At 35.0% G+C, this 23,751-nt stretch overlaps 1 long non-coding RNA gene across 5 annotated transcripts in view; it reads right to left on the reverse strand.

Moving 5' to 3' along the window:
* LOC145969310 (uncharacterized) overlaps window positions 1-23,751 on the reverse strand; it is a 101,718-nt gene that overhangs the window by 45,259 nt on the left and 32,708 nt on the right. For 2 of the 5 annotated variants that reach the window (XR_014438038.1, XR_014438035.1), the window contains 3 exons: window positions 20,048-20,094; window positions 19,772-19,877; window positions 14,590-14,618 (listed from right to left, as the gene is read on the reverse strand). This is a non-coding gene — a long non-coding RNA (uncharacterized LOC145969310). Of the gene's footprint in view, window positions 1-14,589; window positions 14,619-19,227; window positions 19,878-20,047; window positions 20,095-23,751 lie in introns of those variants that run through there. The other 3 variants (XR_014438037.1, XR_014438034.1, XR_014438036.1) reach the window with 2 other exon arrangements.

The raw sequence follows: 23,751 nt of genomic DNA on the forward strand, positions 1-23,751 counted from the left end.
AAGCGAAAGCTCTATCTGTCGTCACAGCGAACAAACTCCAAGTTTTATTTTTTTCACATGACACATTTTTATCAAAAAATGCCATATGCATTATAAGAATTTTTTAAACATTATTTAAGAAACCACATCTCTTTTTCCGAACAATTAAATGTAGAAAATATTTTTTAATTAAAATTATTTTTAAGTAATGTCATAAGATTCTAACTGATAATAAAAATGTGTGATTTCTCTGATATATATTTTTTTATTTAAAAATAAACTTAAAAATATTCCATACAAATAAATTTATTATATATTTACTCGGCAACTTTTATCTCGATTTGATCTTTATTCATCTTTCAAATACATCAGCATTTCATACGAGAGATATTCCAATCTGAACAAAACGAGAACGTGGAATTATTTGATATCGGGAAATACTTCCAAAAGTTCCATGCACTTTTTAGAATCGGAAAGAACGGCCTGTCGTCGCGCCGGCGCCGGCGTGCGTCGCGTCCGCGTGAACGGAAGCGCGCTTGACGTCGCAAACGAAAAAAAGATCGGAAGAGAGGAACATGGAAAAAAAACATGTTCATTCGCAACACGAAAATGGGAGAGAGAGAGAGGGTGGGAGGGAGGGAGGGAGGGAGGGAGGGAGGGAGAGAGAGAGAGAGAGAGAATGATATCGAAAAATGGCGCAACTCTGGCGAGGTGGAAGCGCGGGGTGATAGAAGGGTGGCTGACGATTTTGCGCGTTTTCCCTCCACCTATGGCCGTCGCTCTCCCGACCGGTGCCCTCCCTCACCCCTTCCTTCAACCTCTCTCCCCATTTTCCACCTCTCAAAAGCCATCACCCTCTTCCTCCTCCTCCCCCTACCGCCTGGTCGTCCCTCCTGCCACCGCGTTGATGTGAACTCAAGGGTGCAAATTCTCGCTCGTTCGAAATTCAGGACAGGAAATTAGACGGGCGTCTCCCTCCCATAGAAATACCCGCGAAGCGTGAGAGATATGAGGGTGGTACAGCGGGGCCTCTCCCTCTTCCCGCGTCACTGTATGGCGTATCGTGGTAACTATCCCTCACTTCTCCGTCCCGCAACCCCATCTCGGTTACCTTCACGTATAAACGTACACGCACATGCAGGCATGACATGAATGCCGCTGGGGGGAGGGAGGGATAAGTGCCTGATATAATAAGGATGCGATGGCCTCTGGGTTTACGTGCCGTTCGCCCGCGGAGCTATCGTCTTGTCGCGTCACTATCGAGACTACCTGAAAGGGCGGTGGTGTATTTACCTACAAAGTTGAAGGGTTAGCTTTTTGGTTAATCTCATGTTAAATCGGGTTAATTATCATAAATCATGATTTTGTTCAGTTTACCTAATATATGTATTATAATATAATGTTGAGCGTTAAAAGATACGCGGATTACAATTCGTCAAATAAATCCTTAGTAAAAAGATTGTATTTATTTAGTGAACTTCATCCTAATGAAAATTTATGTTTATATTAATTTATTTTTTCAGCGTCTGTATATTTCAAATTTTAAGAAAAAAAGATTTAAAAAATTTAACTATATTCTTGATTTGTATTATTAAGAATTAAAATAATGATACAAATGTAAATTATAAATCTGTAATATCTCTTTAACATAAAACCTTTAATATTAAATCTCGTTTTTTTAATTCGCTGAAAATTGTGCGTTGAAATATTTAAAAAATTCTTAGAAATGTTTGAATACTTTTGTATTCTTTAGATTCTTAAAACGACTCTTGTTGAGACAGGCATTGCAAATTGGATTAGAACGAAACCATATATATTTTAATGTGAATCATTTAAATAGGATTTAATCAAAATCCAGCCTAATCCAATCTTTTACCTGTATCTTATAAGAAATGAAAAGGTTTGAAACGAGCAATGTGAGAAAATTCAGGAAGAATACGTCTCAACAAAAGTCTACAAGAGACAAGCAGGATATATTTTTTGTAAATCTTAATCGGATAAACTGACTGTCAAAATTTGTCACAAAATAAGAAATGATAGATCGGGAGATTACCAATGGTGTGGTCTACATTTCTCAGAAAATATTTTTGTTATGCTGTTAGATATAATATTAAAAAGAAATATACTAATTTTATTTTACTATTATGTTAAACACAATGTAAAGAAAAATTAAAATAATTTAAAATATATAAAAAATACTGTATCATTTTTCTATCGATATTAAATAAAAAATAAAATTCTTGCAATTATGTTAATTTGATAAAATTAATTGATGAAACCAAAAAACAATTTTATGAAAGATTTGTACTCGTCTTAGCAAACGATAACAGAATGGGAAACCTGTAGATTTATGTTCACATGCATGTAATGGCATTTGTGTAGATTTCTTATCATATGTAATGAAAGGATATAATCTTCCCCGCAGAAAAAACTTAATTAGCTCAGTACAATAGTAACTCGCGTGAAAGTGTGTAATAAAATACCCACTGATAATCAGAAGTGGCTATAACTAGAGCTGTGTAATAAGCATGTTTTTACACTATGCATTTTGTAATGAAGTTGAAATCGTAATTTGTATCGTCATGTAATGCAAATCTCAATGTTTTCTTAAATATTTTTATGTAAAAAAATTGTAATTAATAACTTTTCGAATAATAAGATTGAATCGAATAATATAATCATTTATAATAAAAAAATTAATATATTTTCATCTTCACAAATTTGCTATGTGGAATATTCGAACATATTAGGAATTGTTTTGCGATGGTACATATATTAGAATTAATTAATAATGTCGTTAGCATATAATTGCGACAAGAAGAAGATCTAAACATATCTAATCATAAATATGGCAATATTACTAACAAAATTAGCGTTTGAGAAATATATTTTCTTTATGTAGATAATAATTTTTTTTTTAAATTATGTTTCTCGATGTCCATATACGATATTTTTTTAACAATATGTAAAATTTTTATAAATATATTTTAATAGAGACAGCATTTTTTAAAATTTAATTTCACTATGTATATTAAATATATATAAACCTTCATATTTAATTCTATATAAAAATAACAAGTAGGATATCATGAGCATCAAACTAATTTTATAAGTGAAAGTATAATTGATACCAACTTATATCATTTTATGATTATTTTACTGTAATCATTATCGATTGTTAATTAACATTGAAGTAATTGAAGGCAATGTTAGCTAAAGAAAAATATTTTTAATTTTACCACCTCGCGTTCCGAAGAACAAAGTATTCACAAATTATGGCTGCAGTTCAAAGCAGTCCGAACAAACAAGCATCAGAATAAGATTGCAGGGGAAGAAATGGTTCTAGTTATCTTCATCTAAACTATGCCACAGGCAATTAATTGGCAACAAGATAAGCGACAGAGAAACGTCGGAGGGAAAACGAGATCTACTTATGTGCGAATAAATATGTAACGCAACAAGAACAGCACACCCTCTTTTTCTCTCTTGCGATAATTAATTCCAAGTCGATGTTTTCAATTAAAATAATACGCTAATGATTTGCAAAAACTTATTTTGTTGCAGTAGTGCGGACATTATCTGCTAATTATATTGATCTCGAGCTGCGAAGTGTACATAAATGAAGGAAAATGAGAAAAAACGTCCATCGCGCGCGCATAAACTGAATTTCTATTTGTGTTGCAACTTGCATTCTTATTTGGTTGCAACTTGTATTCTTGTTTGATTATCTTCTAATGAAAGATATCTTTCTTTGCAAACAAAATTTATTGTAAAATTTTATTAGAAATAAAATTTTACGAAAAGTCAAAACAAAATAATATTTCATCCTTTCTAAAACAATTTCTAATTTTCTGAAAAGATGATAAAAAAGTAGAAATTGTGTAAGGTTCCACTTATTCTATATTATATATAAAGAAAATATATTTTTTACAATATTTCGTAAAAAATTATATATATTATTAAATTTATTGAGCCAATATTCAATGCCAACTAATTCATTTTACTTGTTTTATAAATTATTATTTTTGATGTACAATAAATACAATAAATAAAATAAAATGCAATAAATTATATTTAGTATATAATATAAATTAAAATACAGTAATGTTCCAATTAAAATTGTCCGGAGATATTTCTTTAATAAATTATACAATTGCAAATATCTTATGACTGCATCTTTTTATTTGGATCGCAGAATAGTTTCCTTTAATGCGATTACTATATTCTACGACCTACGAGATTATAAAAGATGTTGAGTTACAAGAAAAAGAGAAAGAGAAAGAAAGAAGAGAAGATAGAAATATAGAGTGACGTAAGCGCTCGTTTCCGGTGAAACTGCGATTCAAATATCATTAATGCAGTCGGTTGTTTTCCGTTTAAGCAGCTGTTAATTGGCAGTGACTAATTACGAAGTGTTATCTGCGAGTTATCACTCGGTCGCTTTTGCTAAACGTTATATCCTCGCTCTCGCTCTAAGAGCAATTACGTTTGCGCGATACGTAATCTAGATACAATATATCTCCCCAATAGATGTCTCTTAATCCTTTCAAAAATTCACAAATACATATTCATAGCGATACTTCGAAAACATCAGCGTTATCTACTCTCCTGACATATTGTTAATAAAAGATATTAATAGCTTTCATATAAAATAAATAACTAAAAATAAATCTAACTTTTCAATTAATTAATGAATATTTATATCATATATGATTAAGATAAATTTTTCTCGATTCCAATTTGTCAATGAAAAAAAATATGATTTATTTGAACTTGAAAAAATTTACGTGAAAAAACAATGTGTTGTTTAACATCTTTACGTCTCGCGCAGATATTTTTGCGAATGTAATTTACACATTTCTCTTAGTTACATTTAAAATGATAAGTCATTACTTAAAATGATAAATTATTACTTAAAATGATAAATTATTCAATTTTTTTTTGTCAGAAACTAGAAACTTTATTGAAGATTGATCGCGATGCAATGACACACGATGACTAATTAGAACTTATTCTCGCAAGAATAAAACTTTTCAAAACCTCGTACAAATGAGATAGAGAGAGACGGAAAATGGGACGAAAAAACAATGAAAAATCGAACCGTTTCGGAAAGAAGGGTGTGTCAGACCGAAAATTCAGCGGAAGGAAAGAGAGACGCGGCCGCGGCGGAGAATTGGAAAACGAAAAAGAAATTTGCGCCGACCATCCTCATCAGGCCATTTCGGCGCCACGCCCTGGCGACGGACTTGTAGTTTCGTTGGACAAAACGCATCTCGTTTCATCTCGGTCGGGTAGCGGGTGCCCGGTAATTGGTGGTAGAACCGAGAAAAAGGTGATTCCTCATCAAGGACTAATGAGGGTGGGTGCCTTACGCGCTTTCCGGCACACTAGGACATATATTATCGCTTTTACCGCTTTAATGTTTTAATATTAGAGAGAGAGACCTTTTTTTTATTTAAATTACTTTATTGTGTAATATTTTTTATTTTTTAAATTATAGTATATTAATTATATATTAATTATGACGTTATTTTAAATTATATTAATTATATTATTGTATTTTATTACACATTTTTTACCTGCTTTATTTTAAAATTATTTGTTTAAAAACTTATTTAACCATCAACAAGATGAGACGAATAACCCGCTTGACCGCTTAATGATAAATTCGTAAGTATAACGCGATCGTGATAAAATGATGAATTAATTTGCTCCATGATATTTATGTACGAGATTGCCCAATTACGTCTCCCGCCCCTTAACATAATAAATTTGTCTTAAAAAGGCGTGTATTGTACGTGTGCTTGTCGGCCTGATAAACTATCTCTGAATGCGTTCATTGTATCGAATTCGAAGTGTTGGTGAATCGTTGCGATTACGACTGTATCTCTCTCGCTCATGCGTAACTTTAAGATGTGCTAGCCATCGGTCAAAGTTCGAAATTCTTTCTTAATTACAGCGCTGTAATATCGTACAGATTTATTGCACTTTATATACTTCTAAAATTATACTTTCTTGCGTACTCGTTGAATTTTTGTTGATCGCTCGTTCGCGCAGTTAACTGCACGCGTTGACCGATTTATTTATCACGCTCGTTTCATTTTGCGTATTTAGGTTTTCAAGTCTTATTAACAATTTGCTAATCAATATTACTTTTACAAAATAATGCTTGAAAATATCTGATTTTAATCTGTTTTTAATTGTGTATATAATTATATATAATTTGTATTATGTATATATTTAATACTATATTTACAATGACTTATTTGACTTGAAACTGATCTATTTTCTGCAATCGAACGTATAATAAATGATAAAATTATCGAGTAATATTATATTTGTTCATATGTGCTTCGAACGCTTTTTTTCTCTGAAACTACCATCGACTGCAAAACAACAACATGTACTCGCCTGTCAATTTGCAGATTTTAATATCATTAGCAGTATGCCTGAGCAATATTTGATGAATAACTCGCTGTCAGTGGAGCCTAAATCGACGTCACTTTTATCTGAATCGCAGACGGCAATCTGTGTGACGGCAGCGTTGCGACCTTAAATCAAGGCACAATACTTTTATACCCTTCTCGACGGCGTACCGTCTATTGTATGAGATGCTACGCTTGGTCAATCTTGCGTGAAGCGTTGATTAAAAGTGTAACGCTTAGAAATTACCGGAGCATCCCCTATACATCCTCGATAAGTGTTGTTAATTAGATTGGAACGACACGCCGCATGTTAATCTTAATTCTATCGATATCTTGCCCGATTATTCTTAAATATGAAAGTATTGAACAAGAAATATAGATAAAGATATAATAATATAGAAATATACCTCAAATATATAGTATTAGAATCTTTAAATGGACATATATTTAAACAACAAAAAAACAAAATATAAAAATTTATTTTTACCAACAGAGCATTAATTTACAACTTGCATAAACATTTTTTGGCTATCTATTAAATTTATTGCAAACTGAAAAAGTCTTGCAAATTTTAAGCCAAAAATAAAGCCCATTTTCAATTAAATAATAAATATTAAATTATTAAATATTGAACTTTTAATATCATGTTTGTATAAATTATAATATAATCATGATAAAAAAGATTAATCTAGTTTTCTAAGTAGAACAAATTGAACAGATGATGATTCGACTTTCGATAAGCCTTGATTGAATTTTACGATTTATAATTTCCGTATCTCATATGCCTTCAATCGATAAATTTTGAAATAGATCAGAAGCACTCACGGATATTAAAAGTGATATTATTTAATTAAAGGGTGTTTAGAAAATTACACAGATGAGGAATGACTTTATTCGAGTGGTTCCGTGTATACTTTCATTAATCCACGATCGCGTGATTTAGAAGATTAGACCAGGCGTTGTATTTCGATTGTGAAATAACTGTTCATAAACACGCCCATCGATAATCGCATTCAATTAAGGCTGACAATTCGTGGATATTTATAACTGCACATCTGAATTTTGTATTAGAATTTCAATTTTTGGAGAATATCGATTTCTTTAAATATTTCATTGGATACGATTTTTTATTTTTTTAATTGTTACATATTCGTTTATATCATTCATCATGAAAATGTTAACAATTTATTATAATGTATTAACTTATAAATTGAAAATATATCTTCTTTTAATAATTTTATAATTCTTTATTTCATAATTTTTTCGAATGAATTTCAAAATAAATATAATATTTTAAAGGATTAAAGATTGATGCTTAAATAATTTGTAATATAAGAAAGAATTTAATTCACAAGGGAATTAAGGGCATCCTAATAAAATTTAGCAGGCTCTGCGGTCGAATATTTGAATTTTCGAGTCAAGGGATCAAAGACAAAGATTCCAAAAGATCCTTTTTAAAGTCTGGATCAATTTTGCGCGGTAACTTCTGAGATGATCGGGAGTTCTTTACACTGCGTGTCTAACATTTGGAGATGACGATCTGCCGAAACAGAATCGGCATGTCCTAACTGTCCGGTGCCGCTCCAGAAAACGAATGGGGAAAGAGATTCCCAAAAAGATCCTACGCTAATTATAGGTTCGTCGGCTGGTCCATGATTGTTTGAACGTGTCAGCCCCTTGTTTGCGGCTTTCTAAACGTGCCGCGTCCTTTTTTAGATTTTCTCTCGTTCCTTGCTTTACACACTTTTGCGAATATCACACATCTCGATGAAAGCTACTCAAAATTTATTATGTGTGCCAAAATATGCCGGTTTTTTTTATAAAATAAAACAGATTCACCTGTACAGTTCGTATTTTCGAATATTCTATCTTTTATAAATATTCCGACTCGCTTGAGATGACATAAATAATATTTATAATTAAAGAGTATAATAAAGCTGTATTTTTAACGTTCTTTTTCTTTGTTCTCTGAATAATGGATTAAACGTGGTTCGTACACGGCGATGAAATAAGGCCAAGACGATAATAAGGATACTGTGTCATTTATAACTGCCTACTAATTTGTACCATAAACGCCGTACACGCGCAGGTAGAGAATGAATCCTCTCGCATATGTGAATGCGTACGTATTTACCTGACGATGCTCGTAGCCAATCATAGTCATCATCAGGGTCGGATTTAATCATCTAACATCTACCGACGTTGTCTGATTTTTAAAATTTATTTCGGAAAATGCGTGCAGATATTGCAAGATTTTCTAATTCTTATGCATGTCTTTTCTAATTTATATGTATATCAGAATAAAAGGTATTAAAAAATCCAAAATCTGCTCCTTGTTAAGAATCTCGTTCTTTGTAATTTTATCTTAAAATGCGCAAGATTATAGCTCAAAGAAATATGCCTGTATAAATGATAAAAAAACTTTTTTTCGAAGATAACCTCGTAGTAGAAAATTTTTTATACCTGCATTAATGATTGTCCTTTCTAAAAGTCTTACTTTAAAAAATATATTTCCAATATAATTTTGTCTGTCTCTACATGATTAGTTGTACGTCCCTGGCTTGTCTTAGTCGCCGGTTTATCTCCGGCAGATCCATTAGTAGAGACGGTCCTCCGTTGAGACGCAACTCCTTTCGAAACTGTGAGCGAGCGAGACTTTTCTCGTCGGACTGGAGGCAACCGAGAGACCCGCGCGCCAGGCGGATTTATGAATTGCCCAAATAATTTATTAAGCGTAATTTTCAATGGGGCCCAAATTGAATCTGATTTAAGTACAATGCCGCATTGTGGCTGGCAGGCCAGCCCGGCTCAGGCAGAATGCGCGCCTTGATTCGAGAGCTCGCGAGCCTAAGAGAAGGTGCTAACTAGTCTCGTGGACGACGAGACGAGCCTCTTCTCTCTCGTTCACCGTACCCTCTCCCGTCCTTCTTCGTCTTGCCTTTTTGCCCGTCTCCCTCTTTTCATCTTTCCTTTCGCACCTTCATCTCCTCTCTCTCCTTTCTTTTTTTATCTCTCCTGCTTCTCCCTGCTCGTTGACCGCCTCGGCCGCGCGTTTGTCTTCCTTCCACACGATTCACGTTAGACGCCCGTCCGGTGGACGTCGATTTTCCACGAGTCGGATGACATCAGCACGAATACGCGCGGACCGAAGAATGCTTTTTGATTGGGCACCGAATGTACCTATCAATGGCTAATGAGCTAATGACCTTGGCTCGCGGATATATCGCTTAATTGGGCCCGTCGAATCGAAGACGCGCCCGCGCGCTCGGAAAATAAATAATGCACCGACTGTCTTCCATCGAGCGAGATCGTTCCTTGGGGCAGAGATGTCTGACGTATTTCGCGACGAGCACTTGAAAGCGGCCATCAAACGTATAAAGAACTTTATAAATGTAATATACAGTAATTGTACGACAATGTAGTAAAAGATCCATGACATAAATTTCCAGACACTGTCTAAAATTCTCTAAAAAATCAATATAATCTCGCTGAGCTGACATTTTTTCAAATCACAGTATGTAAAAATAATCTCTGTGTATTTATGATAAAATAAAATGAAAACGATATAGTAATTGTCAATCTTTAAATATCTAGTAGATATTTGATGTAATTATTTTTGAATATTCAGAATTTAATTTTCATATTAATTTTCAGCTATCTTCCTTCGAAAATGAAACTGCATCAAAGTGTATATCGAAGTGCGCCACAAAGTGGTATATATTAGACCTCACGTATTGCAGAGACCACCCATCGGCCATGAATTGTCGGTGGTTCCGAGAATTCGACAAGCATTCACGCGGTGCTGCAAGACTCTCGATGACCGACGTCGAGCACGAGCGGGATGACTCTCGCTTGTGCCGGCACGTCAAACTGCATCCAAATGCAATTATTCAGCCGGATTCCGCATTATCTTCCTGCCTACTCGCCTCCTTCTCTTTAAATTTAAACGCTCAATTCTATCAATCGTGCATTATTACAATGTGAAGCGCAGAATTATCTTTATGCATAAATTCAAATCTATAGAGTTATATTTCTATCGATCAAAAAGAACATAAATAAATTTTAATAATTAATATAGTACTGAAAAGTATACTGAAAAAACATTTTTATTTTAAAAATAAAAATTTGTGCTGTCATGTTCAATTTTTAATGGAAAAATAGAAAGTTAAGATATTTCGATAACTTATCCTGATTTTGATATTTATTTGTATTATAATTCAACCAATTGCATGTAATTTTTTATATCCATCAAATATCTAAACTATCTCAAATACTTAACTTTAAACTATTCTCTCAATCATCTTAAGCGAAATACTCTTCAACTTCTATCGACTTGTTGAATTAGGTAAAGAGTCGAAGCTGTTCAAAATTAAGTCTCTCTTTGCGTCAATCGTTTCAAAGTGGAATTCAATCGAGTTATGGCGAGTTAGTCTGAGAGGCATCGATCGAATAGCTCGGAAAGTCATCGGCGATCCTGCGTGTGGTGCCGCATGGCTCGTGGCTCTCCGAAGGAGGATATGATAAAGCGAAATAGGAGGAAAAAAATGTTTGTACCCCAACAGACACATTTATGGCCCAATCAACAGTGTATTCAGACATAGTCGCACCTTCTTGCAAAGAAACGGTACAGCCACGACGGAAACTATCGTTCGTTCGGTATCTCGTCTCTACGATTTTAAAAAGCATGCGTGTACCGAGTACGATAATTGCAATTAATAAAAAAATCATGATAATAAATATATTCCGAATAATTTCTCTCTCGATTTATACCTCTACTTCTGAGAATAGGTGCTTGTCAGAATTATATTGTCAAAATATAATGCGTGTGATTGAAATCATATTTTTCGATGATAGGACATAGGGATGAGAGCGGATAGTGTATGGATATTCACGGTCGAGTAATCCACGAAGATCACACGCATTAAATACTCCGAACATATCGATCATCGACGACATACATTTTTCAAAGCAGCTGTACCTGACGCGTTTTTGGTCCCAGAGATCAATGGACCGCCGTGAATGCGATACACATATTTCTACCCACGCACGCGTTCGAATTGTCGTCGTTGACTTCGCGATCGAAAATATTTCTTGCAAAGAATCCGTCTCTCTTATTTGCGAATAAAAATCTTAGTTTCGGGAGATAAAAGAAGATTAAAACATATAAAATGTGTTTTATAATAGAAATTTAAGTATTAAAAAAAAAACGAATAAAAATTTAAAAAATATTTCTCCAAATAATATCCAAAATAAATTCCTCCAAATTTTCAATTAAAAATAATTCAATTCCACACATTCGATGAAAACTTTATTATATTTATAAGAAAAGTAATGTGTGTGAAACTGTACTTTATAAATATATTTATAATTATTAATTAAATTTAAATTCAAATTATAAACAATGTCTAAATTAATCGAATTTTTCTCGATTTTATATTCAATGAAACATTAAAAATATTGTAGCTTATATAGAATGGCTTTGTCATTTTAAATCATAAAATTAGTGTCGGCAATAGAAATCGACGCGAGCCACCGGTGGCAATAAACGGTTAAGGCATAAATCAACGGAAGCACGGAATCGTCGGTGCGGCGTATTAATCCTAATCTGCATTTTTATTCCCGAAACCACCCATATCGTATCCTCCCTCCTCCCCTCCCCTCCCCGAGTTTCGTGCCTCGCTCCGATCCGCCGAGGTTTTCGGCGCAGCGTCGTATTTTGAAAGCACTTTAGAACCATTTAGCTGAATACCACGGGAGTTTATGTGGTTCTCTTCTCGTAGCGCGGGGCGCTCGGTCTTTGAGACTCGCTGACAAAGGGGCCACGGGACCAGGTGTCGGATTCTCCTGCCATTACCGAACTGTATATCACTCTTGAGTGTGCGCGATACCGGTCGAGTCGGCGCCGCACAAGTGATACACACACATATACATTATGCGGCGGCTTAATTTAACTCATTAAGACCACTTTTATCGAGATAAATTAGTTTATACACGATCGCGAGAGATCTCTGATCCACTCGACAAGGGGATGTTTGGCTCCCAGGATGTTCGATTGAGCATAGACGGCGGCTTTTCAAGATTCCGATATCCTCGACTTCTTTTGCCTTCTTTTATTTTCGCGTTCTATTTCTCTTTCACGAAAAAATGTTGCATAAAGCGAGATTTATTACGAATGTCGTTAATCATATGGTTAGTCGTTTCTTATTAATTTGACGGGGCGCGATTTTTTTCGCGCGAACAGTGAGCGACGCGAGAAGCATCGTTTAACATCGTTCAAGATCCATTGCGGTCTTTACGATTTTACGATACCTTTTCGGAAAAAGAATGGAAGAGCGAGAGGAGCTTTGACACCTGCCTGGGTTGTGGGTTTGGATTGTTGGACTCAATTTCATTCTTTTCAAGAAGTCGACAATCGAATCCACTCGAGAACGAAAAGCGATACTTCAGCCGGTCCTCTCCGAGTTTTACAACGACTTAAACAACTTCGAGTGCTTCACGGTTGTATATGGAGCACAATAGTACGTCACATCTTTTATAAATGGATCTTCTAGTACAATGCAATTTCCCAGGGATCGGTGTATCTACTGATCTATTTTCCCGATTTGCTCGGACAAAGATATCCTCACTATTATTATAAATACAAATTTTAATAAGTTAAAGCGCCAAGAATTTAAAATTTAGGCACAGCATAACATTCTATAGAAATTATAATCAAGATTATTTTAGAAGGACTATACATTTAAAGAAAGAGAAATCAATATCCTTCTTTATATAATTATTCGATGTATAATGTAAATATTATTACATTATTTTAAAAAAATTAAATAAAATAATTAAATAATTAAATAAAATAAAATAATTAAATAAATTAAATTAAATAATTACATTCTACAATAAAAATACTAATTTTATATATGTGTTTATTTAGCATTAAATTGTTTTAAAAATAATATTCTGAATATTGGAAACATTGTCAGAATATTATTTTTAAAATAGGAACTTTTGTATAGATAAGTATGAACCGGAAAGAAATAATCGGAAACACGTCTCTCGTATTCACAATCGCGCATCTCGATGCTACTGGATCAGTATGTATGATCCATAAAGCACATACAACCTTTTATACCTTCAGCTTGATTCGCGCACGTATCTCCCACGCGTACAGATACACAAGCCAAACATGTATTTCTCGACTGAGCATTCTTCGGTATTTGAATGGCTTTACGGATGAAAATCTCCTTCGGAAGGACCTCACGCCCTCGACAATATGGCAATCTCAAAACGAGAAGATGCAGGCAGGGAGAAAGAGAGGACAAGAGAGAAGGAGAGGTGGATAAAAGTAACCCAAACGATTCGTTTCGCGTCCATTGTAGACCGCTCGAAGGATCAGTTTTTGAGCGAAACGCCAGAAAAGTGGCCCCCTTTTTCGCAGCTAGGCATTCGTATAATTGCGATTTAAGAGGCACGGGACAGCTGCGATCGCCCGACAATGGCGCAGCCACTCGAAACGGACAATCGAACAATTTGGACTTTACTGTTGTGCGACAGTAAAAGTCGCGCGAAAGATTTTCCAGCGAAACATCGACCGCCCTGAAGTTTACGAGATGCAGTGACGAATATCAATCATTTTACAAACAAATGGATTTCAGTTGAACAGTTATATAATTATGTTCATAAATTTAAAGATTAAATATAAATTATATTTTCAATTATGATAATTATATTTTCAATTATGATAATTGTATATTTATTCTAAAATTAATTGTATATTTATTCTAATATAAAACTTCAAACTTTGCATTTTTTTCCAAAACAAGATGTATATATTTTAAAGTACGTATACAAAACTCACAAGAAAAAAACTTGCAAATCAAAATTTATTCCAAAATCTTGCTAAAGTAAGACGCAGAATATTTCTAGTGTTTATAGCAAGGTTGATTTCTTTTATTTCGCGATCAATTTTCAATATCTGGAATCAGATGCATTTTATTTGAACATTTTTTAAAAATTAAATTTCGATTCGCAAAAAGAGAAAAAAATATAAACGATATCTCAATACATACTTGTTTTATTTAATCTAATCACATTATTTCATTAGACGAAAAGTGCACTTACGAACCATCCGTTAAGAAGATAATCGGTCTATTAAGAGAGATCTAATTTTTGCTTTTATTTTTATTCCTTTCTTCTTATCACTTCGTTTACAATTTGCTACTTTTTCTCTCGTGCAAATCAGAAAAGAATAAAAAAATTACTAGATATTACATGAATATGATATTATTATACAAATAATAACGTATAACGGAAAAAAAATTATCGATAGATATTTTAATATGCAGCAAATTTTGTGAGAAAAAAATTGAAAAGGGACAAATCTATTTGCTATTCTCTTTGCATCTCAATATCTCATTCTTCAATTTTTTATCTTTATTTTCTTTAGAAAAAAAATTCCTAAATGATACTGAAATTTGTAAATAAATATAAACTGAAGCTACATGCGATTTATCTGTCGTTTATAATATATTATTACTCCGAATTCTACGATTCTATATAAAAATCATCCCTAGTCATCATGAGATAGATGATGAATTTCTCACATTCAGTAGACAATCGCGTACTAGAGAATCCGAATCAAGATCAAGCACGAGACACGAGCGTCACATTTATTACCGTATGTTCCACACACCGTCGTTTCCTACGAACGACTCGAGCGAACATCGTTTCGAGCGTCATCACACGCTCAAAACCCCACCTAGTCAATTAAGACGACAGGCAGCGGCGCTCTTTTTTCTCGCTTCCTTCTGTCGCGTTGCGGGAACGAATTGGAAAACACGCGAAGGAGAGACGAGACGAGACGAGAGAAAGATGAAGTAGACGCTTAGAGGGAATACCACCTAACGCCAAACACGATGCTCGAAAACACGGTGTCGGCGACCAGCCGAATATCCCACGCGCGGATCTTCGCGGCTCGAGCGAGATGACGTATAGCGGACCACGTTGCGGCTTCTATTTTCGTTGTCGTTTAGAAGCCGACGGCACTCTCGACATGCGCTCGATATTTAGACACCGGTCGTCTCTGTTCGCGACCGACAACGTAGCTCCCGACGACGATCTCGCTCGCTCCTAACTCGCGCGTATCCTCCTCTCATGCGCCGGGTATTTAGTCTCATGCCATTATAAATTACGTATCATTCGCTCTCGCCGAACTGACACCGCGGCACGCGCTCACGGAATGTGTGTGCTGCCTGTGCTCCTCTCTGCCTCTTCCTCCTTGTCTCTGTTTCGTCTCTTTAACGCTTTTTCTGGGATCAGCACTTACGACAAAGTCGTCTTTATCTTCATTAATATTCAGGATATTCTAGAGCTACTCTCTCAATCTAAGGTACTACAAGTCCAAATAAGAGGAATGTCATTGCTTTCATGTCAAAATATTAATAATTTTAATTATTTTTAATGCGTTTAATACAAGTTTTTTTTAAGTAATGATATAAATTTAATTTGCTTTTACATGATTATAAATATGTAAATTATAAATTTTTTTGGAGATTATAATATATTGAATGGACTAGTTTTAAAATTTTAGTATCATTTGTACAATATTTAACCAACGATGTAAATTTCAATTACTTCAATAATATCGTATTTAATTTTGACTAAACTTTGACTACTTATAGAATTTTATTTCGCTGAATGGATTCGGTAGAATGGTACGTAGTGAAACGTCGTTCTAATCTTAAACACATGTTTCATGCAATGATTCCTGGAAGTGTTTCGCGGCACGTTTATATCTTCAGTTTACGATTCTTTCGGATTATTGTATGACCAGTACCCCGCAATTTTAACCGCAAAGTAAAGATTCGCGTCGAAGGAGACGGACAAAAAAACAGCAGCTAATAAAATAGAAATAATGAACTTTAAAACAAAAAATAATGTTTGACGTTTAATATATTATTTAATTTACATTAATTTACATTTTATATAAAGCATTTTATATAAAGCAATATGAGACAATTTATAAATTAAAAATAAAAGTAAAAAAATATAGAAAATTTAAAAGAGAAAAAGTATAAATATCTAGATATTTATCGAATAGGGAGAATAAATATTTTTTAAATGTATATAAATTATGTTCAAAATTTTAAACTTGTGTGCGTTTGCATCTAACTTGGCAAAAAATACTATATATATAAAAATTTATTGAAAATAATCCACGTTTCACTAGCAATTTTGAGACGATAGAATTTGCGAAAGTAAGAAAAAATGAAATAGAAAGGACGCAACGCATACACACGCAAAGATATCAATTTTGCTTGCACGCCACGTCGGTGGCAGCGCCGCTAATAGACCGAAAGATTCTCATCAGTTAACTTCTCCTGGCTAGCACGCGGTTGACGTGCAAGTGTGACACGAGTACGGTAACGCGGGAGGATGCAGAGGGAAGAGAAGGAAAGGTCGACGAGGGGGTAAAAAATATATCCTCTCGTTGCTGAGATGCCAGAAGCGAGACGCATACCTCTTAATTGGAACGCTTTGCTGCGTCTAAGCGATTTGGGCGGATTTCTGAGGAAATGGGCGTTTAAGTGTGCCCTAAGACCATTTACAAGCGCAGACGTTATCGAGTATTACGACTCGAGATGTGTCCGAGATCGATCGAAATCTCACCAAGTCACAACGTTGGTTTCACGGAAATTCGACCATAAAGTGCTCACGTTCGTAATCTTGTATCAGGAAGTTCTTTTGTTAATCAGCCAATTAATATAATTATGTGCCTATTATTTTGTAACAATATTGATATTAATAAAGATGTTAATAATAGTTCATCCCCAAATTATTGCTTGAATATCATATATGCGAAAAACTTAATGTGTGCGTGGCTAATACTTTTACTCGCAATCAGTTGGCATCGTGTTAAATATGAAGATTGCGCAAATCAGTTTCCACGTACGATTATTTCCCGCACACTATTAAAAGCTGTTTAAAGTCAAAGTCTGCAAGGAAGATCGCGACCTACAATGTGTCCGTCACTTTAATGGATCTTCCGCGAGAACGACGGACGGTGGATGTCGAGGGACAAGAGGAGGAAGGAGCGCGTGAGGCGTAAAAAAAGGGGGGAGAGGTCTTTTAACAACCAGACTCATTAGGACCGTGCTGTTCGCTTTTTACAACGGGACATTTGTAAGCAATACAGACTTCAAAAAACAAACGCTCCTGTCGCAGCACCGCCGCTGCTGTTGCTGCGACTGCTGGCTGCGCCGTGATTGCTCTCTTTTCGCCACATTTGCCACTCTCTCTTTCTCCCTCTCTCTTCGTTTCGTTCCCCGCGCCCTGCTTTTTTTTTATTTCGTGCCCGATCCACGGTTAAGGGTGTCTGGCAGAATTTAAATTGCGAAACGAGCGTCGGTTGACTCGCGAGAAAACCAGAAGCCTCCTTTCGAAAGCTCCGCTCTCACTCTTTCTCTCTCTCTCTCTCTCTCTCTCTCTCTCTCTCTCTCTCTCTCTCTTTTTTCCCTTTCCTCGTTTTCTTTTTTTTCACGATTCGTTCGCTTATTCGCACACCTTCGACTTGTACGTTCGCGCGTCTTCGACTGCATAATTTTTTGTCATCGCATACTCGTTAAGATATCGGCGATTATGATACTATCGTTTTTGGGCCTTATTCATATAGCGGTTATATCGACGGTATTAGAGTTCATTTTCGCTGTGGTGCAGTCTGACGAAGTCGTAACGCAGTAAAATATCGAAACTTATTGCCACGAGGCGAGATAAACAGCTGATAACAGCTGATTCGCACTGACGCTCGGCTAACTGCCTGTGCGTTTCCATTTATACACGTAATCAATTCGTGTCGCTCGCAGTTAGTTATTTAATATCCCGCGAGATTACCAAATTTGCGACGTGTTCATGTCTCGTTTATTCTATACAACAGTTTTGTACCTTTGGAGCTTAATAACTCATTTTAATTTATAATATTATATTATAATTGCAATAATCATTATGTGAAATAAATCGAAACTTTGATACGAATATTGTGAAAAATAATTATGAAAAAAATATAGTCTATCATCTTCCAAAGAGAAGATATAAATTGCGTGATTATATTATTGTAAGAATTATTAATCACAATCTGCTTGCTTGCAAAATTTTACAAAACAATTTATCTTAATCATTGTACAGGCAAATATAAAGATTGACAAACTATTTCAAGATGTACGTAGAGTTAAGAAAAGGAAACGGAGATGCGGAGAGACGAAGGAAAACCGTTTCGCGCAAACACGTTCGAGTTTGGCCGGTCTATAATTAAGAAGGAAATAACGAAGAACTTGTCGAACGCGAGTGTAATCATTACGAGTGCACGCGAAACATATGTTTCCCTCGAGCAACACTTCCTGTCGTTAAATGACGGTCTATTCACATTTATGCGGATCCCTTTACTTCCAATTTTTTTTTTTCCACTTTTCCGTTTCTATCTGTGACGACAGAAAATTAGCAAAAGGCGTGGCCATCTTAAATTAACATTTACTTTAACTGAGTCTTAGTTAAATTAAAAATGCTGTGAGAAAAATATATATCTAAAAAAATAGTTATCATTTCACCTCAGAAAAATTATTTTTGATAAAAATCAAATTAAAGCTTGTGCAAAATTTTCTTATTTGAGATCTTGATATTTACCTGTCTATTGTTGACATTATTTTATAATTATTCAAACTTACATTATAATCACGTAGATATACGTGATATTCGTTTTTACTTTAATTATATTACTTACTTATATTACAATAATAATTGCTATGAATTAAAAATGGAAATGTGCACACATCGTATCTTCTCGTATTATATATATTCTATTTTATTTCTAATTAGTGCATTTTTGTTTACTGCATCACGTAATGACAAGAGAAATTTTTGTAAAGAATAACTCGTAAATACCGGTGAAAAAAAAGAAGATATGAACGAGACTACAGAGACACGCAGCGAACATTCATCTCGAAAACATGCCGGCTAAACATAGTCGTCAGGACGAGCTTGGGGGATGCGTTTTACGATCTCATGTACGCGAGAATATTATGTACCGATAAAAAAATGAGACATTTTTCAAAGTCCCAGAAAAACACGATTGATAATCTCACATGCGCGAGCGTGAACAGGCATCGAATATCGAATGCAGTTACCGCGAAATTGAGAAAGTAGTTCATCAAGTCTCTTTTCGAAACGCATTGAGCTTTTTTACGCGCTAATTGCGACGACTCTCGCCGCAATTTATGAGATGACAAGCCATGAAATCAAAGGAACCTGATAACTTGTTCCTTGATTACATTTGCGCAAACACGTTTATCGACTCGATTATTAATGTTGGATAATCGACGTACGATTAATATGTATCACGGATCGAATTTGTCTTCACGCATCTCTCTTATCTTCAATTCTTCGATTCGTTTCAATTTTTGTGCTTTCTCCAGTGAAATTTTCATATCTCTGATATATGTATAAATCTTTCTTAAAAAAGGTAAAAATATGCCAAGTAAATAAAAATATTTATACTATATATATATGATAAATACTAGTTAAAAAAAAATAAAAATTAGGACATATATACATGTATTTACTTGGCATTTTTTTACTATAAAATAAAAGTTGTCACTCACTGATCGATGCGCAGCAGTGGAACGTATTACGTTGAAACTAAGTTGATCTGTAACACAAATATACAATTTCTATTATAGCAGCGTCCAAAATAATTAATACTTCACACAATTATTATATGTATCAAATAAAAAACTCGATATAATAAATAGACAAGAAAAAGAGATATTTAATAGAGTAATTATATATAATTTTCATGCGAAGAAACTATTTTTATTTTAATAATATAAGTTATTGTAAAATGTAAAAAATTTTTATTTTGAATTAATGTTTACATTATCTAAATTATTCATTATAATTTTTCATCAATAATGTTTAAAAAAACAATATATTTAAATAATATTCCATTATATTTATATTTACATCATCTCTATTAATAAAAAAATAATATATGCATCGAATAATTTATACATAACATCAAAATTATCTGTTTTCATGAGAACACTTAAAGAAAGGAAACTGTAAATATAACTTTCGAGAGTATTAAACCGATTCCGACAGTAGCATAATTTTCTCGGCATTTTACCGCAACGGTTGCATTGAATGTTTTAATCCAACATGGCGCGACTCAATCTAAACACGCGATAAATCTTCGACACATTGGCTTAAAAAGCGCCGAAAAGTAACTTTTTTACGTCTGGCGGAAGCGGCCGCTAAGTGGTGTAGCACGATGAAGCGAAAACGTGCTCGTGCGATTCCATTAAAGCGGATGCGTGCAGGATGCACTCACTCTATAAGAGATATTAATGATTTCCCAAAGCTCTCGACTCGTGTGAAAACTTTGATGAGCCTATAATCCGTCGTTATGACTCTAGGAGCGATCTCGCACAGGCGTGACGTTCGAGAGGCACTTCTTAAAAGGGCTATTATCGACAAGTGCGAACGGCTACTTATGAAGACTGGCTACTTATCCTTGACGAGCAAGAGAACTTCTGTTCGGCACGTCTTGTGAAGCGCCGCGAATGTAACCGAACACGTGCCGCTACCAACTGGTGTCAATATATTTTCTAGTATTAATTTTTTCAGACATTTCTTTTTTAAACGTAAAACGGCGAATTATAATATTTGTCTTGATTAATTTTAGATTTTTTTGAATTAAATTTTAATAAATTAAACTAGATAATCAAGAGAGAGAAAGAGAGAGGAGATAGTAACCAAAGTGCTTGTATAAATAAAATAATGATTCTGTATTAATAGATTAATAGTCTTAAGGTTATAATAAATATAATGTCATATTTTTTATTAGAAAATTATTATTTCATTCGTAATATTATTTCTTAACATAATTATATTATTCGATGACATAATGAAGAAATGCTTTTGCATCGTGTGAATCGCTTTATAACGAAATTCGAGGAATTATTCGAGGAATAGCAGAGAGGAAGTTATCGTCAGCGCGGCGTTTTTAAGACCGGAAGTCCGCGAACGAAACAAATGAACTATCGGGGCACCACAAAACCCGAAAGGCGGATAGGAAGAGGCGGGCGGGAGACCAGTTAAGGGCTAACAAGTATATAACCACCGATATACGGCGCCTCTCGTGACTCTCTAACTAGCCGCGCATGGCGAGCACGTGTGGAGGTGTCGACTGCGCCAGAGGCGCAAAGACCCTTATCCTCGACCGTGACCCTTCCCGTCCTTTCACTTCCCCACCCCCTTCGCGACGCTCCATTTCACGCCGGACGAAATCGGAGCAAAAATATTTGGGCCCTATGTAATTGGCCACGGCAACGGGTGACTTAGAACCACGCGCGCTATATCGCCACCCTCAATTTTGTTCCGTTTGACTAATAAATTGATCGTGCGAGACAAAATTACTTTTGCCAAGGTTTAAGACTGGTAAAGTTTAGCATTAAATTTAATTAAGTAAATTTTCTTCATGTGTATATCATGGATAAGAATATAATTTATGTTATATAAAAAAAGAAGAAAAAATAATGAATCAAGTTTATTTCATTCCTTAAAAATAATTTTTTTCTTCGATTAATATGATATTTCTATGTAAAACTTTCTCCTGTCACTTAAAGATTAAAAAGCAAAATACAAACAATTATTGTAACTTGACGCTAATTTAAATTAAAATAGCTTTCTAATTATGTAATGGTCAATATAATTATCCAGTTTATCCTCGAATATAATAACTTGATATTTTCGAATGTATTAGTCTTTGATAGCTCGCGAGTAGAAAGGCAAACTACCGCGGACGAAGCACACTTTGAAAGTCGCAGCGTCTTAAGGCAGTTACTTGAGGATTTCGCGAGGCTCTTTGAAGTTTCGGTAGTGGTTTTCCTCGGGTGTATTCTAATTTTACGAGCCGGTGGCGATGAAATTGGCCAGCTCAACGTCGCGCTCGCTATCGCGCCAGTGGTCAACTGTCAAACCGGCGGGGGATAAGCCGACGCGCATAAACCGCTTAAAGGGGAGAGAAGGGGAGAAAATGAAATTTAATTAACTGAAACAACGCGAAATTATCGGACATTACGCGCTATCCGCTCGACGCGCTTCGTTTACCGCCATTCATACTCGCACGTGATTGTGTATATATAAATCTATATGTTATATATCGTATAACAACAATTATTTTTATACATCATTGAACCGAAATAGATTTGCAAAGAAAATTGTATAATGAAAAAAATAAATTGACAAAATTTATTGTATCTAAAATAGCAATTTATAAGCTTCAAGTTCAATCTTTCATCATTTATTTAATTTTTAAAATACTAGATAATCTAAATTATTTTTAATATTTCAATATTTAAATATTAAAGTAATTTCTATACAAGAAGAAATTTCGAACTGTTAATAATATTTATTATTGTTTGCATTAAATTTTCGATTCTATGATAAAGGTTAAAGACCTTAATTAAAAAGGCTTCCTTTGCAATCCTCCTCACAAATCGCATACCGCCGATTGCGAATAATTTTAGTTAATGATCAATCGTGAGTCTTAAATCCCCTATATTCCTTTCGTGACCATTAATGTAATGTATATCTACACGATGCACTGATAGCAGGGGTGGAAGGGCAGAGGAACGAGCGGGGTGCGTTAACGGTAGAGAGAATCGGTCGGCGAATACAAGAGACGCTTCGCGGAAGGGAAAGAGCGAGAGAAAGAGATGGGACAGGAGGATCAGGGAAGGGAGGAGAGATCGGAGGCAGGATTGGATGGGACGTGCAGGTTCGCCAATATACAAAGGGGAGCTCGGAGATTACGATCTTTCATTCGTTCGCTCGTTCCAATTATTTTGTCCAATTAAAATATCGATTTTCTCCCCCATCGCCGCGACTCTCGCGAATTCGCCTTTCGCAGTCTCCCTCTCCCTTCCTCCTCCCCTTTCCGCCCGCACGCCCTTTCCTCCCGTGCTACCCTCCATACGGTAGCATCGACCGTGCCCAACCCTGTGATTCTTCCTCTTCTCACCCTCATCCATCCTGTTATACAACCACCGCTTTCTCTCCATCATCGCTCTCCTCTCTATTTTTCCTTCCTCTCTATCGCTTTCTCTATTTCTCCTTCTTTGCTTCCTCCCTTCTTTCCATCTCTTTCTCATTCGCTCCTCTTCCTCCCTCTGTCTCCACCTACACCATTTCGGCTCCAATATTCAATTATTGGCTACGTAAATGTTCGCGAATCGCTCGCAAAAAGCGGGAAACAAAGTCGCTTACGGTTTCTGCATACGAACGGGCGCGTGTTTTACTGTCC

The sequence above is a fragment of the Camponotus vicinus genome, unplaced genomic scaffold (assembly GCF_025532165.1).
Source record: "Camponotus vicinus isolate PSW18456_S1 unplaced genomic scaffold, iyCamVici1.0 SCAF_3, whole genome shotgun sequence".
In the NCBI taxonomy this organism is placed as follows: Eukaryota; Metazoa; Arthropoda; class Insecta; order Hymenoptera; family Formicidae; genus Camponotus; species Camponotus vicinus.